Source organism: Sapajus apella, unplaced genomic scaffold (assembly GCF_009761245.1).
Source record: "Sapajus apella isolate SASKATOON/1434 unplaced genomic scaffold, GSC_monkey_1.0 scaffold83, whole genome shotgun sequence".
In the NCBI taxonomy this organism is placed as follows: domain Eukaryota; kingdom Metazoa; phylum Chordata; class Mammalia; order Primates; family Cebidae; genus Sapajus; species Sapajus apella.
Window position 1 is genome coordinate 2,565,768 of NW_022437023.1, and position 9,820 is coordinate 2,575,587.

Sequence of the window (9,820 nt, forward strand, 5' to 3'; positions counted from 1 at the left end):
TCACAAGCACCCCACCATCACCATCACCACCACCACCATCACCATCAGTACCACCATCACTATCACCATCATTAACACCACCATCAACACCACCATCATTACCATTCCAACACATCACAACCTCCACCATCACCACCATCATCACTACCGCCATCACTATCACCACTATCATTACCACTACCACCATCGCCATCACCACCACCCATTGCAACCACCACCACCACCACCACCATCATCACCACTACCACCACCATCACAATCACCATCACTACCATCACTATCACCACCACTATTAACATCACGACAACAGCCACCACCACCATCACAACTACCATTACTACCATCATCACTATCACCACTATCATTACCACCATCGCAACCACCACCACCATCACCACCACAACCACCATCACCATCACCATCACCAGGACAGCTGTTGTTCTTACCCACCCTCAGGACTGATCCAGCCAGCAAGGCCTGCCCTCCCTCTCTTCCCCTGGGAGAAAGGAAAGCTGCTCTGGCAAAAGGTGGCCTCATTGCTGGACTTCTTGCCCAGACTTCTAATCCACTGATCAGAGGACCTTAGGAGTACCCTATGGAAATTCTAGATCCACGGTGGACCCCCATACTAGGGGAGGTCAGGCTGACATCCTGAGGTGCCCAGCCTGTGTTCTGGCTCTCTAGATGCCCCTCTGAGCTTCCAGAGACCCCGAGAAAAGGGAGCCAGCCTGTCTTACATGTTCCCACATCCTTGTTTTCTGGGGAGGCTTCTCAAGAGTAGAGGGCTGGAGAAGGGCTTTCCCCACTCCTGAATGCCAGCAGGTCCCCCAGAACAAGACATGTAGCCAATCCCCCACCATCTGGGGAGTGAGTGGGGGCAGGAAGGCAGGGGGAACCTGATCTTTTTCTTCAGCCTGGGAATCTCCATGTGCTGCTCTCTGACAGCAGATGGTTCTTCCTAACTACGTCTGACAGGCTGATGTTAGAATGAGTTGGCCTTCCTAGGAATCGATGGGGTGAAGAGAGCAAGGGCCTGCTCAGGGCACCAGGGGAACCTTTCCATAGATTGAACCAGAGCCTTCACAGTTCATCTTTTTGTGTGTACTGTATTTGAATTATTCTTAGCTTTATTCTAGTATCTTAGCTTTTTGAGGACAAAACTCAAGGACATTTTTTCTCTGGGAAACTCTTCATGGCAACTATCAGCTGACTTGTCATTATGTATGCATGAATGGATGGATCACTTTTGAGCTGGTCCCCCGCTTTGCTGCCTCCTAGCATCTCTCCATCCACCCCTCCATCCTCGAGTGAGCACCACGTTTCAGACCTCATGCTGATCAGCAAAGGCAAAGTCAGAGAAGACAGTCCCTCCCTCAAGAAACTCACTCATAGTAAACATCACACCTCAGATCACGTGGTGGGCGCCATCAGAGGATGGTACAGGTGTGTGGAGGGAGCAAGAGGAGAGGGACCCAGTCTGACTGAGAAGGGTACAGTCAGGGAAAGCTTCCTGAAGCAGGAGATGTCTGAGCAGAGTTCTGCTGTAGGGCTCTGAGCCAGCAGGTATAATGAGTAGGGATTTGGAAGGATATTAGAGGTATCCCAGGCCACAGGATCTGCCTGAGTCAAGGTGCAGAGGCACCAAAGAACAGATAAGCCTGGGCCACTAGGAGACGAGCAAGCTGAACACGGGGTGTGAGAGGGTAGAGGCGTCTTCGTGATGATGAGACAGCTCATGCTGATGGCAGCAACATCCTCAGTGGAGGCTCGTGTTTGTTCAGTCTCTCAATCAAAGAAGCAACATGGTAGGGGCGGGCAGGAGGTGGCGGTCTTTCAAGCCTAGGCTGAATCCTGGCCCAGTCCCTTGGTGGCTGTATGATGTGGACAAGGCACTTAATCTCTCTGAGCCGTGGCCTCCTCTTCTGGAAACACAGGGATAAGGGTCCCTCCCTTGGAGAGTTACTTGGAGAATTCACAAAAGCCCCCAGTACGGTGCCTACGACTTAGGAGGGGCTCCAGCTCCATCGAGGCCAGTTAGTCATTCCTTCCTTTATTCATTCTGGTTCTCCCTGCTGCTTGTGTCAGTCTCTACAGTCAGCTTATCATGTTAATCAGGACATAGGTTTGGCTGCTGTGGCAAAGGCCAAGGTAACCCTGGCTCCAACAAGACAGCAGGTTATTAATCTCTCACACAGCAGTTTAAGCATGGGCGATGGGGTGCATATGGTAGCTATACATGGCTGGGCACCCCGGCTCCTTCTCTGATCTTTTTAACACCCAGCTTCCTGCTGCTCTGCCGCCTTAACACCCAGCTTCCATCTCAGGGCCTAAGATGGCTGCCCCAGCTCCTGCCACTGCCTTTGCATCCTAGCCAGTGGGAAGGAGAGATGGGAAGTAGACAGCTTACTCTTCCCATTAAAGGCCTGACCTGGCATTTGTACAAGTCAACCCCTCTGAGTGTTCCAGGTCACATGCCATTGGCCAGAACTTGGTGACATGGCTACATCTGGGTGCAAGGGAGGCTGGGAAATGTATCTCTAACTGAGCAATGCTCAACTGAGGAGACTTTTTTTTTGAGATGGAGTCTCACTCTGTCGCCCAGGTTGAAGTGCAGTGGTGCAATCTCGGTTCACTGCAACCTCCGCCTCCCGGGTTCAAGCGATTTTCCTGCCTCAGCCTCCCAAGTAGCTGGGACTACAGACATGCACCACCACACCCAGCTAATTTTGGTATTTTTAGTAGAGATGGGGTTTCACCATGTTGGCTAGGCTGGTCTTGAACTCCTGGGCTCAAGTGATCAACCCGTCTCAGCCTCCCAAAGTGCTGGGATTACAGGCGTCAGTCATTGTGTCCAGCCTGAGACGTTTTTGGTCACAACTGGGAGAGTGGTTGGTGGTAGGTAGAGTCCAGGAATGTTGCTAAACATTCTACAATGCACAGGGCAGCCCCTCGCAAGAAAGAAACATCCAGCCCGTTACGTTAAGTGTGCTGAGGCTGAGAAACCCTAGTCTAACTAGGCAGCCAGAACTTCTATTATAAAATGGAGGAAAGAAATAGTACAGGGAATAACCAGCAATTTCTGCCATAGTTACATACACTAATGGTTACATGATTGAAGAGGATTAAAATGATATGTTTTCCCAGGGGTATCTCTCTCCAGCAGGGATCAAAACTTTAAGTCAATGGAGCTTCGTGGACTATCAAGAATTAGCTTGCAAGACAGCGAGGATTGTGGTTGGCTAGTCCTGAAATCTCACCCCCTGGGTGGCCCACCAGAGTCATCAGGGAGGCCAGAACCCACAAAGCCTCCCAGGGAGACAGTGCCCCACAGGTGGGGTTCAAAACCTGGCCTGCAGCGGTTCACCTTCCACAAGGTTATCCTGGAGATAACGTGGGACCTTTTGAAACACATTTCTGATTGGTTCTGTTTTCCAAGGAGGTGAAATCTGGGCTGGCCACAAAAGAGGGTGAGAGATAAGGGGGACTTAACTTTCAGGAAAAATACGACAGTAAAATTCTGGGGGTATTCACTGGGCAACAGTAAATTACTTGTCTTAAATCTCTGCATGAGAAATGCCAACACAGAGTAGTAAGGATTTTAATGTATTTTGTGAAGCTATCCCTATTCAGCTTGGCTTTCTCAGTATCTGTGGTAATTGGGCATCTACAGCATTCCAGAGACTGTCCTTAGCACTTTATAGATGTTACCTCCTTTAACCTCTCTATCAACCCCACAACAAAGCTGTAACTGTTATCCCCCATACAGAGAATCAGAGAGATGAAGTAATTTGCCTGAGGCCACACAGCTAGTAAGATGCAGTGAGACAAGTTTTGGCCTCAGGAATGTCTGGCCCTAAAGCTCATATTCTTCCCACAACTACCTCTTTATCTGCCAGGATGGTCACATGGGATCTACCCTATTGTTAAATGTCTACCCGTCCCAGGAAGGAGGTTCACCCCGTCTGTTACTCGCTCCGTTGTCTCACCCATAAATAAATCTCAGCTGGTGGATAAATGCGGCAAAGAATGGAGTCGCCTATCCTCTAATTGCCAGCTGGGAAACCAGAGCACAGAGTGGTCAAGTGGCTTGTTTAAAGCCACAGAGCAAGTCAGAAAGTAACTCAAAAGCCCTGTCCCTCAGCTTTAACGAATAAACAAACAGCTAGGGTGCCACAGTCCCTACAGCCCTTCAGGTCTTGCCAGGAAAGCTGAGCTATTCATCTGGGGAAGAGGTACATGAGGGAGAGACTCGAGATTTTCATAGCGGTGGGACTCCTGGGGGCTGCACAGAGGAATCCAGCCACAAAGAAAGGTTGTTTTTGTCAGCGGGAAGTAAACAGCAGTGACTCAAAGACACACGTGCTCTGAATCCATTGAGCAGCCAGGGCCCATTTTTAGATGGATGCTCTTTTGAGCCATAACCACACCCAGTGCCACAAGCCGGCATTTGTCAACAGGAAGCCCATCCCTGTGATGCATCTTCTCTCCCTCCTGCTCTCTGCCAGGGGTGACTGCTGGGGGCCAGTGGGAACCAGAAACAAGGGGCTAAGCCACCAGACTGCAGGAGCCAAGCCCAGGGAATGACCTTCATGCCTCTGAGGAAGGCAGTTGTGTCCAGCAGCCAGACCTCAGATTTTCCCAGGCCAGGTCTACCACGAAGGGACCTGAAATAGCTCTGAGGTTCTGTGCCCACGAGGCAAGGAGGGCAGGGGCAGGGACTGTGGGCAGTGGGAATGAGCACAGTGCCACTTTGTTGGGGAGGTGAGAAGCTCTGCCTCCACCAGACTGTGGCACCTGCCAGAGACATAGCTGAGCAGAGATGCTGGCCCATGGCAGGGCTCAGCTGAAAGAGAAAGTCATTTGTAAGGCTACAAAAAATGGTACCATGAACCTGAAACTAATCACGAGGAAAACAATCAGACAACCTGAACAGGGGGACATTCTCTCAGATAACAGCCTGGACTCGAAAAGTCAGTGTCATAGCGGCATTATTCACAATAGCCAAAAAGTAGAAACAACCCAAAGGTCCATCAACAGATGTATGAATAAACATAAATAATATTCCATTGTATGAATATGCATATAGTGGAATATTATTCAGCCACAAAAAAAAGAATAAAGTTCTGATTCATGCTACAACATGAATGAACCTTGAAAGCATTATGCTAAGTGAAAGAAACAAGTTACTAAAGGCCACATATTATATGATTCCATTCACATGAAATGTTCAGAATAGGCAAATCCACAGAAACAAAGAAGTAGATAAGTGGTTGGTCTGGGCTTGGGGAAACTGGGAATGGAAAGGGACTGCTAATGGGCACGAGGTTTCTCCTGAGCATAAAACTTTCTGAAATTATTAAGTGGTGATAGCTCCATAACTTTGTGAATATATGTTTTAAAAGCCACTGAATTGTACACTTTAGAGGAAGGAATTTTATGGAATGTGAATCATATCTCAATTTTTTAAAGTTTTAAAAACATTACAACTAAATACAATGTGTAGTCCTTAATTAGACTCTATACTGAAAAACAAAACAAAAAAAATAGCTATAAGGAACATTATTGAGGCTGGGCGCGGTGGCTCACACCTGTAATCCCACCCAGCACTTCGGGAGGCCAAGGTAGATGGATTGCTTGAAGTCAGGAATTTGAGACCAGCCTGGCCAACATGATGAAGCCTTGTCTCTACTAAACATACAAAAAAAAGTATCCAGGCATGGTAGCTCATGCCTGTAGTCCCAGCTACTTGGGAGGCTGAGGCAGGAGAATCACTTGAACCCAGGAGGTGGAGGTTGCAGTGAGCCGAGATCATGCCAGTGCACTCCAGCCTGGGCAACAGAGTGAGACTCGAGACAGTTAGACACATTTGAAAATAAACAAGGTATTAGATGATAGTATCAGTGATGATCGTTCTCAGGTCATATAGGGCAGTGTCTCTGTTCTTGGTAGATATGTGCTGAAATATTTAGAGTGAAGTGTCATGACATCTGCAACATACTCTCAAGTGGCCCAGTATTTACAGCTATCCTCTCAGTTGTGAGAAAGGACAAAGTTAAGAAATTGGTTATTATTTTGTACAGTGTTTAAGAGCATGGGCTAAAGAGCCAGACTGCCTGGAAAAACATGTATCTCTGCCCCTTACCTGCTGTGTGACCTAAGGCAAATTACTTAACCTCTCTGTGCCTCATTCTTCTCCCTTTAAAGACAGGAATGATGATGATGATGATGACAACGATAGCAGTATCTACTTCCTGGTGTTATTTGAGTTTAAATATAAAGCCCTTTGGAGAAGGCCTGGCACACTGGAAGTGATCTGAATGTGTTTAGGGAAAAAACCTGGAACCAGGCTGATCCTAGCAGAGACCAGAACTTCATGCTTCTTCCTCCCTAGAATCTCATAGGCTACCAGGAAAGAGAGTACTTTCAAAAGGGCCAAACTACTGGGAGAGGAATGATAGGTGAACAGGTCAGAGAAAGGAAAGGCCGGCCACAAGGGGCAGGGCCTCAGAAATCAAGTCTAGGGGTGGGATGGGACGGGAGTGGGGAGAGAGCAGATGTTGCATAGATCGGGGGGGACTGACAATTGGGTGCCCTGAACCAAAGAAGGGGAGATGGGCTTAGGACCTCCCATGTTCTAGCTCAGGAAACTGGGCCCCAGAGAGGGAAGTAATAAGACCTGGGGCTTACAACTCATAGTGGCAGAGCTGCGGAAGTATTGGCAGGCCTCCTGGTCCCATGCTGTACCCTGATAGGAAGCCTCAGGATGTTGCTCCTGCTGTGATGGAAAAGAAAAACACCTGGATACTTAAATGATGAGCATTATTATTATTATTATTTTTTTTTTTTTTTTGAGACGGAGTTTCACTCATGTTACCCAGGCTGGAGTGCAATGGCGCAATCTCGGCTCACCACAACCTCCGCCTCCTGGGTTCAGGCAATTCTCCTGCCTCAGCCTCCTGAGTAGCTGGGATTACAGGCACGCACCACCATGCCCAGCTAATTTTTTTTTTTGTAGTTTTAGTAGAGACGGGGTTTCACCATGTTGACCAGGATGGTCTCGATCTCTTGACCTCGTGACCCACCCGCCTCGGCCTCCCAAAGTGCTGGGATTACAGGCTTGAGCCACCGCGCCCAGCTGATGAGCATTATTGAAATGTTCTCTGAGGGATTACCTTTGCTTTCAATACTCTATCTCTTTCCCACACCATCTCTTGTCCCATGAATGGAAAGCTGTTATTGAAAGGAGACATATTACCTAATATTTATTGTTTCTTACAAGACTAACAGCCATGCTAGGAAAATTATAAAAACCAGTCAGGTAGGTTCTATTCCTATTCCCATTTTGCAGATGAGAATGAGGCTTACCAAGATTAAGGAGTTTGACCAAGGCTACAGCTAATAAATAACAGGACAAGATTTATACTAGGTCCTTCTGGCTGCAGAGGTTGTACTGTTGATGCTGTACCAGTGGTTTCCAGAGTGGGTGCTTGTGCCCCAGGAGCTGAGTGGGAAGTAACATAAGAATGTCTATTTTTTACTTATCCTTTTTAAATCCCTACATTTTAAAAAGATTTTTATTTTTTTAGAGATAGGGTCTTACTATGTTGCCCAGGCTGGAGTATGGTAGCTATTCACAGGTGCAATCATAGCTCACTGTAGCCCTGAACTCCTGAGCTCAAGCAATCCTCCTGCCTCAGCCTCCAAGTTTCTGGGATTACAAGTGTGTGTCATCATGCCCAACTAAATCCCTATTTTTTATGTAGGTCTTATAATGTACCCAAAACATTAGCCCACTAGTTCATGTGTAAGCAGACTCTATAGGGCAGCCACACAACAGCCCACCCCAGCCCCACTTCCCTTGTTGCCTAATACTTACCCAGACTCCTTTGTGGCCAGTGAAGCCATGTGACCAACATAGCCAATGAGACATCAGGGCACATTCACCATGGGGCAGCCATTTTGCTTCCTAAAAAAGGGACAACAAGTATTAGAGCATGACCGGCTAGCTGCTGCCACCCTCCATTTTCCTGCTGAAAAGGCAGAGGCAATATTAACATGTGATTCTGAAGGGACGGACGTAAGAACAAAAGTCAACACACTAAAGATGGAGGAACCTCAGAAAGCTGGAGAGAGAGCCCAGCCCTAATGACATCCTTGATCTAATAAAACCACCTCAGACCATCCTCTCCTTGATCTCTTTTTAGGTTCCAGTAAAGGTCCTCAGAGATCTAACACTTACTCCCTGGCCTTTCCGTTATTTGCCATTTCATGCATCTAGACTGACTAATAGGAATGAGTCCATAAACGTGCATCTATTAGGGATGTGTGCTCAAATTTTTTTACTGGGATGGAATCATGTGATAGGGATCACAAAATACGAACCCTACCATTTTCTGCTGTGCTCTGGGGCCTAGGGGGGCAGATAAACACACCCAAAATGATGAAATCTGTCCCACTCTCTGGAATGTTGAGGGAATGACAGGGGGATTGAAGCGTGTGTTTGTAAACTGGCTCTCAGAAGAATCCAATCTGTGCAAACTGCTGTTTGCACAGATTGGAATTCTGTTTTCCCCCATTAGTTTTGCCTGGCTATAGAAACTCACAAAAGAAAGTGTGCCCTATGTCGCTTCTCATTCTCCAGAACTCTCAACAGGTTTAAAGCTGCCTTCCTGATGACCCAAGTCCAGCAGGTAGAAACTGAGAGCCGAGAACTATGAGGGGAGGGCCCTGTGCATTCCATGTGAGTGAGTAGAAGAGGAGCAGGAGACCGCGTATCACCAGAAACGAGGTCCCTGCATCTGGAGAGATTAAACTGGGCTGCAGAGGACGGGACAATCACATTGCAGTGGCTTATACTAGATAGAAGTGTACTCTGTCATGTACAAAGTCTGAGAGTAGGGAATCTGGATTGATATGGTGGCTTTCTGGTCATCTGAGACTCCACCCCATCTATATTTCTGCTGTACCATCCTAGTGGCTTTTATCCTCAAAGTCACCACATTGTCCGAGACAGTTGCTGAGCTCCAGCTCTTACATCTGAATTCTAGGCAATGCAGAAAGTTAAAAAGGGTCCATCCTTTCTACCCCTTTAAGAGTTTTCCTGAGGTTTCTGCTTACATATCACTGACTGCAAGTAAGTCTGGGAATTTTTTCTTTTGCCTGGGCACAAGCTGCCTTGAATACAACTGAGATTCTGTTGCTAAGGAAGAAGTGGATTTGGGGTGGCAACTGGCACCTTCTGCCCTGGTCTCTAAAAGCAAGAGGCATCTCGTGTCAGAGGAGAGAAGTTGGGACCAGAAATCAAAGGACATGCTCTAACCTTGATATGAGTCCGTGACTTTGAGTGGGTCTCAGAGCCTCGCCGAGCCTCAGCCCCAAGCAGAGTGCCGTGGGAGAGTGAAATGAAACGATGCTGTGGAAGGGCTCCCTAAACCGTTAAGAACTCTTCCCATGTAAGGAATTGCTGTTTTTGCTACTGCTGTCGTGAATAGTAAGAGGCGCTGGCCGTGCTCTGTGGGGAGAAAGGCAGAGGAGCCTGGAGGAAGAAGGGGGACGGCATTTACTGGGACACACAGAAAAAGGAAGGAGACGCTACTGCTGTAGATGTACGTGAGGAACACCTCTGCAACAGGGGTCTGTTCCCCCAGTGCCACACGCCCACGTCATGTAAACACCTACAGTCTGGCAAAGGCCCGTCCTGCCTGCTTCAGTCCTCAGGGCCCCAGACAGGCAGGCAAACAAACCCAAAACTGTGGGGGAAGCCCAAACACCCTGGGGAGAGGGGAAACCAAGGCCTGGGTCCCCACAGGGCCAAAATAAC